This window comes from Vicia villosa, unplaced genomic scaffold (genome assembly GCF_029867415.1).
Source record: "Vicia villosa cultivar HV-30 ecotype Madison, WI unplaced genomic scaffold, Vvil1.0 ctg.002905F_1_1, whole genome shotgun sequence".
Classification (NCBI taxonomy): Eukaryota; Viridiplantae; Streptophyta; class Magnoliopsida; order Fabales; family Fabaceae; genus Vicia; species Vicia villosa.
In genome coordinates, this window is record NW_026706064.1 from 70,845 (window position 1) to 88,153 (window position 17,309).

Here is a 17,309-nt window from a genome sequence, read left to right on the forward strand (position 1 = left end):
AAAAAATCAAGCTTACTAAGATAAGCTTACATATCCATATTCTCTAATTTTAAAGGGTTGATATTAAGGATGACATTGTAAAGATAATAGACATCGGTGGAGAAGACTTTTTTAGCCTTTTCTTAAATCTCATAACAAGTTGTAAATGCTTGATACTACGCTTGGAGATTTGGCAATATGGAAAATCATAACACGATGCATATAGAGGCATTGGTTTGCTTCCATTTAGTGCAATGGATGCTGGCAGTATCTTCGATTATTTGGTCAAGTGATATTCAAGTCCTTGACAGTAAATCTATAACTTGAAAGCACTAACCAATATGTTGTAGTTAGTTGTTTCACTTAGTTTCTCGAGCGAAACTTTGATAAAAGTGACGGATTCCCATTTTAAAGTGTAATCTATCTACTATCTACTATCTACTATCTACCCATTAATATTAGATTGACCAAACTACCAAAAATACCCTTCCCTCAAAAATAATTTACATTGTAAATTGGACATTTTAGTAACTAACAAAATAACCCTTCACTTTTCATCTTTTCACATCTCTTGCACCAAATGTTCCATTCTTATTGGTCTAAATTGAAAATTTATTTCCCCCCAAAAGACACTACTCCCCCATTTTTTCTATCTCTCTGTTTCCTCTCGTCTCCCTTTACCCCTCAAACCCTAACATTGTTTCCGCCTCCTTTCTCAACCTTAAAATCGTTTACGCAAAACCCTTGAAATCTCTATAACTCTTTCTCTGTGTTACTTCATTACTTTTGCATTTGATTTGAAGACGTCGTCGCATAAACATGAAGGTGATAGCCGCATACTTGCTTGTCGTCAATTGTTTTTGTTTTAAGAGTATTTTGTTAAATATGTTCATAATAATCATTCAATTTAATTGATTTTTAATGACTTTTGGAGTTCTGTAAATGATTTTTTTAGCTTTTTATGCAACAAAATACATTCTTCCAGAGTTCACAGTTGAAGCTTTGAATAAGAACTACATGCTTCTCCGACTGTTTGTAAGTAAGTGAATTCCTCACCCACTTTCTTCATCAATTTTATGCTTTAATATGTGTTTTTACTTTCTAAACTATACCCATTTTCAACTGATCCGTTCTTCGTTACCTTTAGGTTTAATGGACAACCACCTCATTTTCACTTCTTCCTAATTTCATGTAGATTTATTTACGGATTGTAATTAAATTTCAAGTGAAAAAGAAGATGGAGATATGCTTGTGGGTTGTGGTTTAGGTTTGAAGTGAAGAAGATGGAGATATGTTTGTGGGTTGTAGTTTTGATTTCAAGCAAAGAAGAAATTTAGATACGATTTATTGATGATTGTGTTTATTTTTTTAATGTTTTATGGGTAATTTTTTTTTAATGAGAAGTCACAAGGACCGTGTATTTTCTGTTTCAATGTGGTGCTTTTCTATGGTTTAAGTGTCATGGATTATTTGGTGGTATTTTGTTAAAACATTCATACCCTGCTAGGTTCATACACATTCATACCCTGCTACGTAAGGTTGTTTTCTGTTTGTTGTTCAAATGGCTTTTCTTCAAATGGATTTATGAATTTACAGTGTCATAAATGGTTTTTCTAATAAGTAACTCAATTGTGTAGTGTTTTTCTTCAACTACATCAGTCTTTGTGAAATATCACAGGATGCGGCTCCGACTGTGCAGACAGATAATATAAATCAAGGTGACTGCTTCAGGTGTAAACACTTCATCAAAAACCTTATCACAAACCAAACATCACTGGTCCCCATGCCTTTATTTTTTTTGGAGTCCTGACTGCCTCAGGTGCTGGAACAATTTTGATAATTAAGCTTTTACCACTTGTAGCAACCTGCCTAAAAATTTCAGCTTTCGAGTCGCCACCTATTCTGAAGGGCGAATAGGAAACCCTACGCAGTATAGAGATCAGGGTAAGATACTATATTCAGGTCGAGGGAAGGTGTTAGGCACCCTCAACTCTTTCTTAAAGGTTAACATTGCAAAGATAAGGGTTATGGCAAAACATAAAGAAAGGTAACAAACAATTAATAGGGTTAAAGACATGATTAAGATTTGGAGGAAGGAGACTCGCCTTGTTACCAAGTGCCTACGTATCTCCTTAGGGAGAATCAGAGTCAACGTAGTTCGGGGAGGGTTGTACGCCCCTTAGAGTTGAATTTGATTAGATGTGTTTTTTAGAGGCTTTTTGGTCAGCCTATCGCAGTTTGAATTTGATTTGAAAGGGCATTTTTAGTTGCCCAGGATAAAAATCCTGTAGTATCGTGGTTTAGTGTATTTTAGATGTTTCGGGCGTACAACCCTGATTTGGCACAATTAACCGCAATGATCAATAGGTTTGATCACCATAGTTAAAAGATTGGGGTTTTGCACCATTACCAATTCAAATCGATTGATTCGATTATCACTAATAATGAATTAATGTATTTTATTATTTTTTTATAAATTTTATTTTGTATTGTTACCCCTCATAATCGATTAACACGATTACAAATAATAACAAATTAAATTTAGAACAAAGCAAGATTAATAATCACAATCAATAAGATAATTGCAACCATTTAACCGAATATAATTTGATTTTTATTATTAACATGATTTAATTAGATAAATTAAATCGATATAAATCGAAATAATCGGGAAAAGTCCTAATACTTAATCATATTCATAATCCTAATTTTAATTATATTATTAATTCAATTAAATTAAATATAATTAATTAATTTCTAACCTAAACAATTAAATAAACAAAAAAGAAAAATAAATAAAAATATATAATAACACCTGGGCAACAATCCTGTGTTGTGGCTTTTGAATGTTCATGGTGGAGCCTCAGCCTTGTGTGCGTCAGATCTGGCTTAGTGATCATCCAAGGGCCGAGTATTGAAGGTGTATGGGGTATCTCCTGGAGGCGCGCGCATGGAATCAAGAAGCTTGTTAATTCATAAAATTAAACGCTGGAGCTGGGATTCGAACCAGCGTGTCTTTGGTCACCAGCCACTTGCCCTTGCCAACGAGCCAAGCTTCCCTTGTTGACATTGAATTGAATCATACGCTACATAACATTCCAAAATCGTGTAACAGAATTTAAACAAAACAAACAGCGCCTTGTTGCTGTTCTTCTTCTTCGTGAGTTTTTTAGAAAAAAACACAGACTTGTACCTACAGTTTTGAAGCATAGCCATAGCCCTGCAATTGCCAAACTCACAATAAACATTAAATAAATCGCAAACGAAATCACGTTTAAATCATAAATCAATTTCTAAACGTGGTAGAGCCCTTGATTTGAGCTAATTTAGTCTCTAATTATGCAGCCCCAATTTGAAAACTTAGAACCCTAGTAATGGTGATTCTTGAAACCTGCATCTAAAACACAATTAAATTATCCAGATTGAATCACACCATCAATACAAACACAAATATATAATTAATTCATATGCAGAAGGCATGTAAGCATGGAATCAGGTTCAAGCAATTTTTGCTCTTTGCTTTAGCTTCTCCCCTTTTTACGGTCTCTTTTTTTCACGATTGTTCTTGTTCTTCCAATAAGGTTTTTCGGCAAAAATCCCCTCCTTCTGTCCGTGAGATCTGTCCTTTTTATGTTGGTTAAATTAGGTTATTTCTATACCTAATGGACCTATTGCCCAACTCACTCAATAGCTAAAAATAACCCAAATAATAATAATAATATTACAAATAAATCTTAATAATAATATCACCTATTATTAATATTAATATTAATAATAAAAATTAATAATATTAAATACTAATAGCTAGTAATAATAATGAAAAAAATATTAGTAATAATACTTCAATAAAAATAAATGTTAGAACCCAGTAGTAAAAACTAAAAATCAATACCTCAAAAATGATTGGACTCTTATAATACAATAATTGGGCCAAATGATTGAGCCCAAATTCCTGTCAATCTTAACTCCGTTCTATCTCAGGACACTTTATAAGAGAGCGGGTTTAACAATAGAAATGTCAAACCCCATGGCTCTTAATTTTGACCCCTTAATGAGTTAACAGCCGTAGATTTGATCGGGCAAATTTTGGGGTATGACAGCTGCCCCTGTTCAATCTTCTTAAACCTGAAGAGTCAGATAGGCACGTCTGCCTATCGTGATCTAAAGGTAGAAGATGATTGGACACTGAAATGCCCTGAAATTTGCCTTTGTTGGGAAAGAATTCCGTGGGAGATGGGCTTACAGATGCCACCCAAGGTGAATACCATTCTTCTAAGTGTGAAGCACATGCCCTTTGGAGGGAACCAGATGATTGATTTTTTGTAGCATAGCCTAAAGAGGCAACTTGAATTTTATGCGATGGTATGATGCATGCGATGTATGATGCAGTAAGCTTCTCAAAATAAATGAGAGCCATGTATGTATATGCACTATGTATGAATGAAGTATGTTAGTTGAATGATGTATGATTATCAGTTAAGTTAGTTGAAGTTGTTAGTTATTCTGAAAAGAAAGATAAAGCCTTTGATTGTTGTTGATGGAGAAGATCACTGCCGAGGGACTAACGTGATAAACTCAGTTGAGGAATCATTTGAAAAATTTTGCGTGCCTGGAAAGGCTCCTAGAAAGTGTTAGAACAAGATTTGTTCTTATCAATTATCTTAGTTTTGATGATAACAATAATATGAATTTTGCTTAAGATAATATGGTACTCTAATCCAATGCAATTTCCCTTTCAGGAAATATATATAAAGAGTACGCATAATTCAGCGCTCAGAAGTTGTGTCTCAAATGGTTCAGCATGCAACATCAGAACATGGTCTGGCAAGACATCAGAAGATGGTCGAAGCAGAATCAGAACATGGGTCTATGGAAGCATCAGAAGAACAAGAGATCAGAAGCACTGAAGCTCAGAAGATGGTATCACGCAACAGAAGCACTTCAAGATCAGAAGATTAGAAGATGCTATGCACCAAGCTGTTTTGACTCTGATGATATTCAAACGTCGTATTCACAAACATCAGATCAGAAGAAAGTACAGGTGGCAGACTACGCTGACTGACAAAAGGAACGTTAAAGCTACTAAAGGCAACGTCAGTAGACACAGCGTGAACAAGGCTCGAGGTAGTTGACAAAAGCGTATAACATTAAATGCAATGCTGTACGGAACACGCAAAGCATTAAATGCATTCAACGGTCATCTTCTCAACGCCTATAAATATGAAGTTCTGATGAGAAGCAAGGTTAACGAATTTGAACCAATTCTTAACAACTCTGAACGAAAATAAACTTGCTGGAACGCTATTCAATCAAAGCTCAGAATCTTCATCAACTCACTACATTGCTGTTGTAATATATTAGTGAGATTAAGCTTAAACGATTAAGAGAAATATCACAGTTGTGATTATCGCTTTTAAGAAGCAATTGTAAACTCTTGTATAGATTACATTAAGTTGTAAGGAACTAGAGTGATCGTGTGATCAGTATACTCTAGGAAGTCTTAGCAGTTGGCTGAGCAGTTTGTAACTAGAGTGATCAGGTTGATCAGTAGACTCTAGAAAAGTCTTAGAAGTTGTCTAAGCAGTTGTTCCTGGAGTGATCAAGTTGTGATCAGAATACTCTAGAAGACTTAGTCGTGGACTAAGTGGAAAACCATTGTAATCCGTGCGATTAGTGGATTAAATCCTCAAGTTGAGGTAAATCATCTCTGCGGGGGTGGACTGGAGTAGCTTCGTTAACAGCGAACCAGGATAAAAATAATTGTGCAATTTATTTTTATCGTCCAAGATTTAAAGTCACACTTATTCAATCCCCCCCCCCCCTTTCTAAGTGTTTTTCTATCCTTCAATTGGCATCAGAGCGCCGGTTCTAAGGTGCAAGCACTTAACCGTGTTTAGAAAAGATTCAGGAAGAGAAAAACGCTTCAGTAAAAGATGGTTGATGAAAGTGAAAAGTCTACACCTACACCTGCATCTACATCTGGCTCTGCTGAGCAATACAACGGTAACAATGGTTATACTAGACCGCCGGTATTTGATGGTGAAAACTTTGAATACTGGAAAGATAAACTGGAAAGTTACTTTCTGGGTCTAGATGGTGATCTATGGGATCTTCTGATGGATGGTTACAAACATCCAGTAAATGCCAGTGGCGTAAAGCTGTCAAGGCAAGAAATGAATGATGATCAGAAGAAGCTTTTCAGGAATCATCATAAATGCAGAACTGTTTTGCTGAATGCTATCTCTCATGCTGAGTATGAGAAGATATCTAACAGGGAAACGGCATATGACATATATGAGTCCTTGAAAATGACTCATGAAGGAAATGCTCAAGTCAAGGAGACTAAAGCTCTAGCTTTAATCCAGAAGTATGAAGCCTTCAAGATGGAGGATGATGAAGACATTGAAAAGATGTTTTCAAGATTTCAAACTCTGACTGCTGGATTGAGAGTTCTTGACAAAGGATACACCAAGGCTGATCATGTGAAGAAGATCATCAGAAGCTTACCCAGAAGATGGGGTCCTATGGTGACTGCATTCAAGATTGCAAAGAATCTGAATGAAGTTTCTCTGGAAGAGCTGATCAGTGCCTTGAGAAGCCATGAGATTGAGCTGGATGCAAATGAGCCTCAAAAGAAAGGTAAATCTATTGCATTAAAATCTAATATCAAGAAATGCACTAACGCTTTTCAGGCCAAAGAAGAAGATCCTGAAGAATCAGAATCTGAAGAAGAAGATGAACTGTCCATGATTTCCAGAAGGGTAAATCAACTCTGGAAGAGCAAGCAAAGGAAGTTCAGAGGCTTCAGAAGTTCAAAGAAATTTGAACGTGGAGAATCTTCTGATGATAGAAGATTTGACAAGAAGAAAGTCATGTGCTATGAATGCAATGAGCCTGGACACTACAAGAATGAATGTCCAAATCTTCAGAAGGAAAGTCCCAAGAAGAAGTTTCATAAGAAGAAAGGTCTTATGGCAACCTGGGATGAGTCAGAAGATGATTCAGAAGATGAGCAGGCTAACTGTGCGCTGATGGCGACAGAAGATGACGGATCAGAATCTACATCAGAATCAGATTCTGAAGAGGTATTTTCTGAACTTACTAGAGATGAGTTAGTTTCCGGATTAACTGAACTTCTGGAATCCAAGTCTCAGATTTGTATTAAATACAAAAAGCTGAAAAAGCTATTTGAATTTGAAACAAAGAGGCTTGAGTTGGAAAATTCTGAATTGAAAGATAAACTTTTAAAATTATCCAATGATGTTGGATCTCCTTCTAATTCAGAAAAATCCACTCCTAGTCTAAACCATATTCTGAAAGAATATGATTTAAGTTTCAGGAAGTTCTTATCTAGAAGTATTGGCAGAAGTCAGCTAGCTTCTATGATATATGCTGTGTCTGGAAACAAAAGAGTCGGCATTGGTTATGAGGGTGAAACCCCATACAAACTTGAACCTGTTGATGAAATGAAACTCACATACAAGCCATTGTATGATCAGTTCAAGTATGGCCACTCTCATGATATTAGGCACACTTCACATGCACAAAGTTTTCACATAACACACACCAAGAAGCATGTGACACAACCTAGGAAATATCATGAAACTCATATTAAAAATTATCATGCTGTTCCTCCTATTGCTTATAATGTCAAACCCAAGTTCAATCAGAACTTGAGAAAATCTAACAAGAAAGGACCCAAGAAAATGTGGGTACCTAAGGATAAGATTATTCCTATTGCAGATATCCTTGGCTGCAAGAAGGACAAAGCACAACATGTCATGGTACCTGGACTCTGGATGCTCACGACACATGACAGGAAGAAGGTCTATGTTCCAAGACCTGGTGCTTAAGTCTGGAGGAGAAGTCAAGTTTGGAGGAGATCAGAAGGGCAAGATAATTGGCTCTGGAACTATAAAGTCTGGTAACTCTCCTTCCATTTCTAATGTACTTCTTGTAGAAGGATTAACTCATAACCTCTTATCTATCAGTCAATTAAGTGACAATGGTTATGATATAATCTTCAATCAAAAGTCTTGCAAGGCTGTAAATCAGAAGGATGGCTCAATCCTATTTACAGGCAAGAGGAAGAACAACATTTATAAGACAGATCTGCAAGATCTTATGAGTCAGAAGGTGACTTGTCTTATGTCTGTTTCTGAAGAGCAGTGGGTCTGGCACAGGAGATTAGGTCATGCTAGTTTGAGAAAGATCTCTCAGATTAACAAACTGAATCTTGTCAGAGGACTCCCTAATCTGAAATTCAAATCAGATGCTCTTTGTGAAGCATGTCAGAAGGGCAAGTTCTCCAAACCTGCATTCAAGTCTAAGAATGTTGTTTCTACCTCAAGGCCATTAGAACTCTTGCACATTGATCTGTTTGGCCCAGTCAAAACAGCATCTGTCAGAGGGAAGAAATATGGATTAGTCATCGTAGATGATTATAGTCGCTGGACGTGGGTAAAATTCTTGAAACACAAGGATGAGACTCATTCAGTGTTCTTTGATTTCTGCATTCAGATTCAATCTAAAAAAGAGTGTAAAATCATAAAGGTCAGAAGTGATCATGGTGGTGAATTTGAGAACAGATCCTTTGAAGAGTTCTTCAAAGAAAATGGTATTGCCCATGATTTCTCTTGTCCTAGAACTCCACAGCAAAATGGGGTTGTAGAACGAAAGAATAGGACTCTGCAAGAAATGGCCAGAACCATGATCAATGAAACCAATATGGCTAAGCATTTCTGGGCAGAAGCAATAAACACTGCATGCTATATTCAGAATAGAATCTCTATCAGACCTATTCTAAATAAGACTCCCTATGAATTGTGGAAGAATAGAAAGCCCAACATTTCATATTTCCATCCTTTTGGATGTGTATGCTTTATTCTGAACACTAAAGATTATCTTGGTAAGTTTGATTCCAAAGTACAGAAATGTTTCCTTCTTGGATATTCTGAACGCTCAAAAGGCTACAGAGTATACAATACTGAAACATTGATTGTAGAAGAATCAATCAATATCAGGTTTGATGATAAGCTTGGTTCTGAAAAACCAAAGCAGTTTGATAATTTTGCAGATTGTGATATTGATATATCAGAAGTTGTTGAGCCAAGAAGCAACGCATCGGAAGCAGAGCTTCTCAGAAGCAAAGAATCTGAAGATCAAGTATCAGCTTCTCTGGAGGATCTAAGTATTTCTGAAGAACCATCTGTCAGAAGATCATCTAGACTCATCTCTGGTCATTCAGAAGATGTCATTCTTGGAAAGAAGAATGATCCAATCAGAACAAGAGCATTCCTTAAGAACAATGCAGACTGTCAATTAGGTCTTGTATCTTTGATCGAGCCAACTTCTGTTGATCATGCTCTAGAAGATCCAGACTGGATAATGGCTATGCAAGAAGAACTGAATCAGTTTACAAGGAATGATGTTTGGGATCTTGTTCCTAGACCAGATGGATTCAATATAATTGGTACAAAATGGGTCTTCAGAAACAAGCTCAGTGAGAAAGGTGAAGTGGTAAGGAACAAAGCCAGACTGGTGGCTCAGGGTTATAGTCAGCAAGAAGGGATTGATTATACAGAAACCTTTGCACCAGTGGCCAGGTTAGAGTCTATTCGTCTATTAATTTCTTTTGCCACTCAACATAACATCACTCTCTATCAGATGGATGTTAAGAGTGCCTTCTTAAATGGTTATATAGATCAAGAAGTTTATGTCCATCAACCTCCTGGTTTTGAAGACTCTATGTCTCCGAATCATGTGTTTAAACTAAAGAAATCATTATATGGATTGAAGCAAGCTCCCAGAGCTTGGTATGAACGCTTAAGTTCTTTCCTTCTAGATAATGGTTTCACTAGAGGAAAAGTGGACACTACTCTCTTTTGTAAAACCTTTGAAAAGGATATTTTAATCTGTCAAATATATGTAGATGATATTATTTTTGGAACATCTAATGCTACACTTGGAAAGGAGTTTGCTAAGTCTATGCAGGCTGAGTTTGAAATGAGCATGACGGGAGAACTCAAGTATTTCCTTGGAATACAAATAAATCAAACATCAGAAGGAACATATGTTCACCAAACCAAGTATGTGAAGGAACTTCTGAAGAAGTTTAATCTTCTGGACTGCAAAGAAGCCAAAACTCCTATGCATCCAACATGCATCCTAGGTAAGGATGAGGTAAGTAAGAAGGTAGATCAGAAGTTATACAGAGGTATGATTGGATCTCTTCTATATTTGACTGCTTCTAGACCTGACATTCTGTTCAGTGTTTGTTTGTGTGCTAGATTCCAATCAGATCCTAGAGAATCTCATTTAACTGCTGTTAAGAGAATTCTAAGGTATCTGAAAGGTACTACTAATGTTGGTTTAGTTTACAGAAAATCTAAAGAATACAACTTAGTAGGATTCTGTGATGCTGACTATGCTGGAGACAGAATTGAAAGAAAAAGTACTTCAGGAAGTTGCCAATTTCTTGGAAGTCATTTGATCTCTTGGTATAGCAAGAAGCAAGCAACTATTGCTCTATCAACAACAGAAGCAGAATATGTCGCTGCTGCTGGCTGTAGTACACAGATGCTCTGGATGAAGAGTCAGTTGGAAGATTATCAGATATTTGAGAGTAACATTCCTATATTCTGTGATAATACTTCTGCTATATGTTTATCTAAGAATCCTATTCTTCATTCAAAAGCTAAACATATTGAGATTAAACATCATTTCATAAGGGACTATGTTCAGAAGGGTGTTATTTCTTTAAACTTTGTTGATACAGACCATCAATGGGCTGATATCTTTACAAAACCCCTGGCTGAAGATAGGTTTAAGTTCATTCTGAAGAACATCAGTATGGATTTATGCCCAGAATGAGAAGATGAGAAGTTCTTATGTATGAGTAACTTCTGAAATGAACATGGATTATTTTTTATATATCAGAAGTTCTGATTAAAATCTTTTAGAAATTATGATTCGGTTATTACTAACGTTTCATTGTCTAAGTTGATTCAGAACCTCTTTTAAAGCAAAACAGCTGTTACGTTTTATCTCGGGATGGTAAACCTGTCGTTACTATTCATGGATAAACGCGCGTGCAGTTGAAGGGACGCCGACCATAGGTAACTGTGCTAGTCACCTCATTTGTCTTTATTATCTCTCCTCACGTCACGTAACATTAAATGCTTTTCATCATTCGTTTCATTTTATTTTCTTTTTAAATACTCTTCAAACTCTCCTCTTTCCCTCTCATCTTTCTCTATCTCTTTTTTTCTCTCTCTCTCTTCCATATCAAACCCTACTTGTTCTTTTTTCTGCAAACCCATCATGAACTCTTCATCAAGCCCAGGAAATAATGAAAATCATCAAAACAACAAAAGAAAAGCTGTTGAAACATCTCCTTCCAAACCCAAAAAGATCAAAATCACCTATGATCCTCTCAAGGTGAATCCATTCGAAGCAATGTTGTCTGGAAATTATTCTAGACGAGTGTTTCATCCTCCTGGTGAAAGCCCTCCATCATCTCCATCTTCTTCCTCATCTTTCGACCTTCAAGACTCAGCTTCCTCTTCATCTAACCTTTCCTCTCCCTTAGTCTCTTCTGAAGAAATCTCTTCATCTTCACCTGCTGGGAATGCTGTCTCTGGTAAAGATGGTGGAAGATCTGCATCAGAACCAAGTCTCCCTGACTCCTCGCCTGAAAGCCCGAGAAGCAGTCAATGAAGCGTTTCACTCCTTCATGGCATGCTGGCACAGACGTTGTCTTAGCTAGGGTCCTAGGATTTGGTCTTTGTAGTTTTCTTTTCCTTGTTGCTTCTGCTTGTTAATCATAGGAACTTCTTGTAAACCTTTTTGATTATCAATGAAAAAGTTTCTTTGATTTACATTCCAGTGATTCTATTTTTTTTTTTTTTTTTTTTTTTTGCATCTGAATCTTTTTTAAATATTCTTTTTGATGTTATGACAAAAAGGGGGAGAAGATAAATGATAAATGATTTGATTAAATCTATCAGTTGCTGGGTAAAGAGGCTCCCACACATTCACTAACAAGAACTGCAAGTTCTATATGGTTTAAGTGTTTTGCAGGTACAGAGAAGTGAAGTGAATCTTCAGAAGCAAACACTAGAAGCAAAACCATAAGAAGCGTTATTCTGTAAAAGGAATAAGCTCTTGGAAACTGAAGCAAGCTGAGTGCTGTCAAGCTTCAGAGATCAGAAGCAAGAAAGAAGAATGAATCAGAAGCACTGATAATAGAATTTGAATATCATTGTCTATCCTGTTCTGACAAAATTCTATTTGCTCTGATACATATAATGTTATGGCTCTGATACATTATTTGCTCTGATACATTATTTCAGCCTATATGGCTCTGATACATATAATGTGTTCAAACATACATTTTATGTTCTAACTCGTTCATGCTGACTTTTGTCGTTTAGTTTTTGTTCTGTAACATTTCAGGATGTAGAGATGCTCTGATGATGCTCTGGTACATTCAACAATGTTCTGATACAAATCTAGCATGAAGTGATGATTGGTAGACATTCAAAGTTCTGAAGCTATCCGAGGGAAGCAGAAATCAGAAGATGTGAATGTTCTAAAAGATCCAGAAAACTCAAGTTCTGAAGCTGTCCTGAATGGAAGCAGAAATCAGAAGCTGTGAATGTTCTGAAGATCAAAGAAATTCAAGTTCTGAAGCTGTCCTAAATGGAAGCAGAAGTCAGAAGCTGTGAATGTTCTGAAGATCAAAGAAATTCAAGTTCTGAAGCTGTCCAAGATGGAAGCAGGAATCAGAAGCTGTGAGTGTTCTAAGGATCTAAAGAAATTCAAGTTCTGAAGCTGTCCAATGGAAGCAGAAGTCAGAAGCTATGAATTCTCTGAAGACAGAAGCTTATATGATCGTCTCTACCGAAATAATTAGGGAAGTCTTTTATCAAAGTTCTTCGAGTATTTATTTCAGGGGGAGATTATTTATCTCAGGGGGAGATTGTTAATCTCAGGGGGAGACATATTCATATGCTTATGCTATAGCTGTGTAATTTGTCTTTTGCCGTCTACTCTTTCTGATCGCAAATTCATATCATTTATATATGTTTTTGTCATCATCAAAAAGGGGGAGATTGTTAGAACAAGATTTTTTCTTATCAATTATCTTAGTTTTGATGATAACAATAATATGAATTTTGCTTAAGATAATATGGTACTCTAATCCAATGCAATTTCCCTTTCAGGAAATATATATAAAGAGTACGCATAATTCAGCGCTCAGAAGTTGTGTCTCAAATGGTTCAGCATGCAACATCAGAACATGGTCTGGCAAGACATCAGAAGATGGTCGAAGCAGAATCAGAACATGGGTCTATGGAAGCATCAGAAGAACAAGAGATCAGAAGCACTGAAGCTCAGAAGATGGTATCACGCAACAGAAGCACTTCAAGATCAGAAGATTAGAAGATGCTATGCACCAAGCTGTTTTGACTCTGATGATATTCAAACGTCGTATTCACAAACATCAGATCAGAAGAAAGTACAGGTGGCAGACTACGCTGACTGACAAAAGGAACGTTAAAGCTACTAAAGGCAACGTCAGTAGACACAGCGTGAACAAGGCTCGAGGTAGTTGACAAAAGCGTATAACATTAAATGCAATGCTGTACGGAACACGCAAAGCATTAAATGCATTCAACGGTCATCTTCTCAACGCCTATAAATATGAAGTTCTGATGAGAAGCAAGGTTAACGAATTTGAACCAATTCTTAACAACTCTGAACGAAAATAAACTTGCTGGAACGCTATTCAATCAAAGCTCAGAATCTTCATCAACTCACTACATTGCTGTTGTAATATATTAGTGAGATTAAGCTTAAACGATTAAGAGAAATATCACAGTTGTGATTATCGCTTTTAAGAAGCAATTGTAAACTCTTGTATAGATTACATTAAGTTGTAAGGAACTAGAGTGATCGTGTGATCAGTATACTCTAGGAAGTCTTAGCAGTTGGCTGAGCAGTTTGTAACTAGAGTGATCAGGTTGATCAGTAGACTCTAGAAAAGTCTTAGAAGTTGTCTAAGCAGTTGTTCCTGGAGTGATCAAGTTGTGATCAGAATACTCTAGAAGACTTAGTCGTGGACTAAGTGGAAAACCATTGTAATCCGTGCGATTAGTGGATTAAATCCTCAGGTTGAGGTAAATCATCTCTGCGGGGGTGGACTGGAGTAGCTTCGTTAACAGCGAACCAGGATAAAAATAATTGTGCAATTTATTTTTATCGTCCAAGATTTAAAGTCACACTTATTCAATCCCCCCCCCCCCCTTTCTAAGTGTTTTTCTATCCTTCAATTGGCATCAGAGCGCCGGTTCTAAGGTGCAAGCACTTAACCGTGTTTAGAAAAGATTCAGGAAGAGAAAAACGCTTCAGTAAAAGATGGTTGATGAAAGTGAAAAGTCTACACCTACACCTGCATCTACATCTGGCTCTGCTGAGCAATACAACGGTAACAATGGTTATACTAGACCGCCGGTATTTGATGGTGAAAACTTTGAATACTGGAAAGATAAACTGGAAAGTTACTTTCTGGGTCTAGATGGTGATCTATGGGATCTTCTGATGGATGGTTACAAACATCCAGTAAATGCCAGTGGCGTAAAGCTGTCAAGGCAAGAAATGAATGATGATCAGAAGAAGCTTTTCAGGAATCATCATAAATGCAGAACTGTTTTGCTGAATGCTATCTCTCTTGCTGAGTATGAGAAGATATCTAACAGGGAAACGGCATATGACATATATGAGTCCTTGAAAATGACTCATGAAGGAAATGCTCAAGTCAAGGAGACTAAAGCTCTAGCTTTAATCCAGAAGTATGAAGCCTTCAAGATGGAGGATGATGAAGACATTGAAAAGATGTTTTCAAGATTTCAAACTCTGACTGCTGGATTGAGAGTTCTTGACAAAGGATACACCAAGGCTGATCATGTGAAGAAGATCATCAGAAGCTTACCCAGAAGATGGGGTCCTATGGTGACTGCATTCAAGATTGCAAAGAATCTGAATGAAGTTTCTCTGGAAGAGCTGATCAGTGCCTTGAGAAGCCATGAGATTGAGCTGGATGCAAATGAGCCTCAAAAGAAAGGTAAATCTATTGCATTAAAATCTAATATCAAGAAATGCACTAACGCTTTTCAGGCCAAAGAAGAAGATCCTGAAGAATCAGAATCTGAAGAAGAAGATGAACTGTCCATGATTTCCAGAAGGGTAAATCAACTCTGGAAGAGCAAGCAAAGGAAGTTCAGAGGCTTCAGAAGTTCAAAGAAATTTGAACGTGGAGAATCTTCTGATGATAGAAGATTTGACAAGAAGAAAGTCATGTGCTATGAATGCAATGAGCCTGGACACTACAAGAATGAATGTCCAAATCTTCAGAAGGAAAGTCCCAAGAAGAAGTTTCATAAGAAGAAAGGTCTTATGGCAACCTGGGATGAGTCAGAAGATGATTCAGAAGATGAGCAGGCTAACTGTGCGCTGATGGCGACAGAAGATGACGGATCAGAATCTACATCAGAATCAGATTCTGAAGAGGTATTTTCTGAACTTACTAGAGATGAGTTAGTTTCCGGATTAACTGAACTTCTGGAATCCAAGTCTCAGATTTGTATTAAATACAAAAAGCTGAAAAAGCTATTTGAATTTGAAACAAAGAGGCTTGAGTTGGAAAATTCTGAATTGAAAGATAAACTTTTAAAATTATCCAATGATGTTGGATCTCCTTCTAATTCAGAAAAATCCACTCCTAGTCTAAACCATATTCTGAAAGAATATGATTTAAGTTTCAGGAAGTTCTTATCTAGAAGTATTGGCAGAAGTCAGCTAGCTTCTATGATATATGCTGTGTCTGGAAACAAAAGAGTCGGCATTGGTTATGAGGGTGAAACCCCATACAAACTTGAACCTGTTGATGAAATGAAACTCACATACAAGCCATTGTATGATCAGTTCAAGTATGGCCACTCTCATGATATTAGGCACACTTCACATGCACAAAGTTTTCACATAACACACACCAAGAAGCATGTGACACAACCTAGGAAATATCATGAAACTCATATTAAAAATTATCATGCTGTTCCTCCTATTGCTTATAATGTCAAACCCAAGTTCAATCAGAACTTGAGAAAATCTAACAAGAAAGGACCCAAGAAAATGTGGGTACCTAAGGATAAGATTATTCCTATTGCAGATATCCTTGGCTGCAAGAAGGACAAAGCACAACATGTCATGGTACCTGGACTCTGGATGCTCACGACACATGACAGGAAGAAGGTCTATGTTCCAAGACCTGGTGCTTAAGTCTGGAGGAGAAGTCAAGTTTGGAGGAGATCAGAAGGGCAAGATAATTGGCTCTGGAACTATAAAGTCTGGTAACTCTCCTTCCATTTCTAATGTACTTCTTGTAGAAGGATTAACTCATAACCTCTTATCTATCAGTCAATTAAGTGACAATGGTTATGATATAATCTTCAATCAAAAGTCTTGCAAGGCTGTAAATCAGAAGGATGGCTCAATCCTATTTACAGGCAAGAGGAAGAACAACATTTATAAGACAGATCTGCAAGATCTTATGAGTCAGAAGGTGACTTGTCTTATGTCTGTTTCTGAAGAGCAGTGGGTCTGGCACAGGAGATTAGGTCATGCTAGTTTGAGAAAGATCTCTCAGATTAACAAACTGAATCTTGTCAGAGGACTCCCTAATCTGAAATTCAAATCAGATGCTCTTTGTGAAGCATGTCAGAAGGGCAAGTTCTCCAAACCTGCATTCAAGTCTAAGAATGTTGTTTCTACCTCAAGGCCATTAGAACTCTTGCACATTGATCTGTTTGGCCCAGTCAAAACAGCATCTGTCAGAGGGAAGAAATATGGATTAGTCATCGTAGATGATTATAGTCGCTGGACGTGGGTAAAATTCTTGAAACACAAGGATGAGACTCATTCAGTGTTCTTTGATTTCTGCATTCAGATTCAATCTGAAAAAGAGTGTAAAATCATAAAGGTCAGAAGTGATCATGGTGGTGAATTTGAGAACAGATCCTTTGAAGAGTTCTTCAAAGAAAATGGTATTGCCCATGATTTCTCTTGTCCTAGAACTCCACAGCAAAATGGGGTTGTAGAACGAAAGAATAGGACTCTGCAAGAAATGGCCAGAACCATGATCAATGAAACCAATATGGCTAAGCATTTCTGGGCAGAAGCAATAAACACTGCATGCTATATTCAGAATAGAATCTCTATCAGACCTATTCTAAATAAGACTCCCTATGAATTGTGGAAGAATAGAAAGC

General features: G+C 36.9%; 1 protein-coding gene across 3 annotated transcripts in view; it reads left to right on the top strand.

Annotated features, from left to right (window-relative positions):
- Nucleotides 1-610: 610 nt before the first annotated feature.
- Nucleotides 611-17,309, top strand: part of LOC131640037 (protein disulfide-isomerase-like) — a 31,204-nt gene continuing 14,505 nt past the window's right edge. The window contains exons 1-3 of one of the 3 annotated variants that reach the window (XR_009295127.1): nucleotides 611-804; nucleotides 935-1,014; nucleotides 1,658-1,798. The gene's annotated coding sequence lies outside the window, so the exon portion shown is untranslated. Of the gene's footprint in view, nucleotides 805-934; nucleotides 1,019-1,657; nucleotides 1,799-17,309 lie in introns of all 3 variants that reach the window. The other 2 variants (XR_009295128.1, XR_009295129.1) reach the window with 2 other exon arrangements.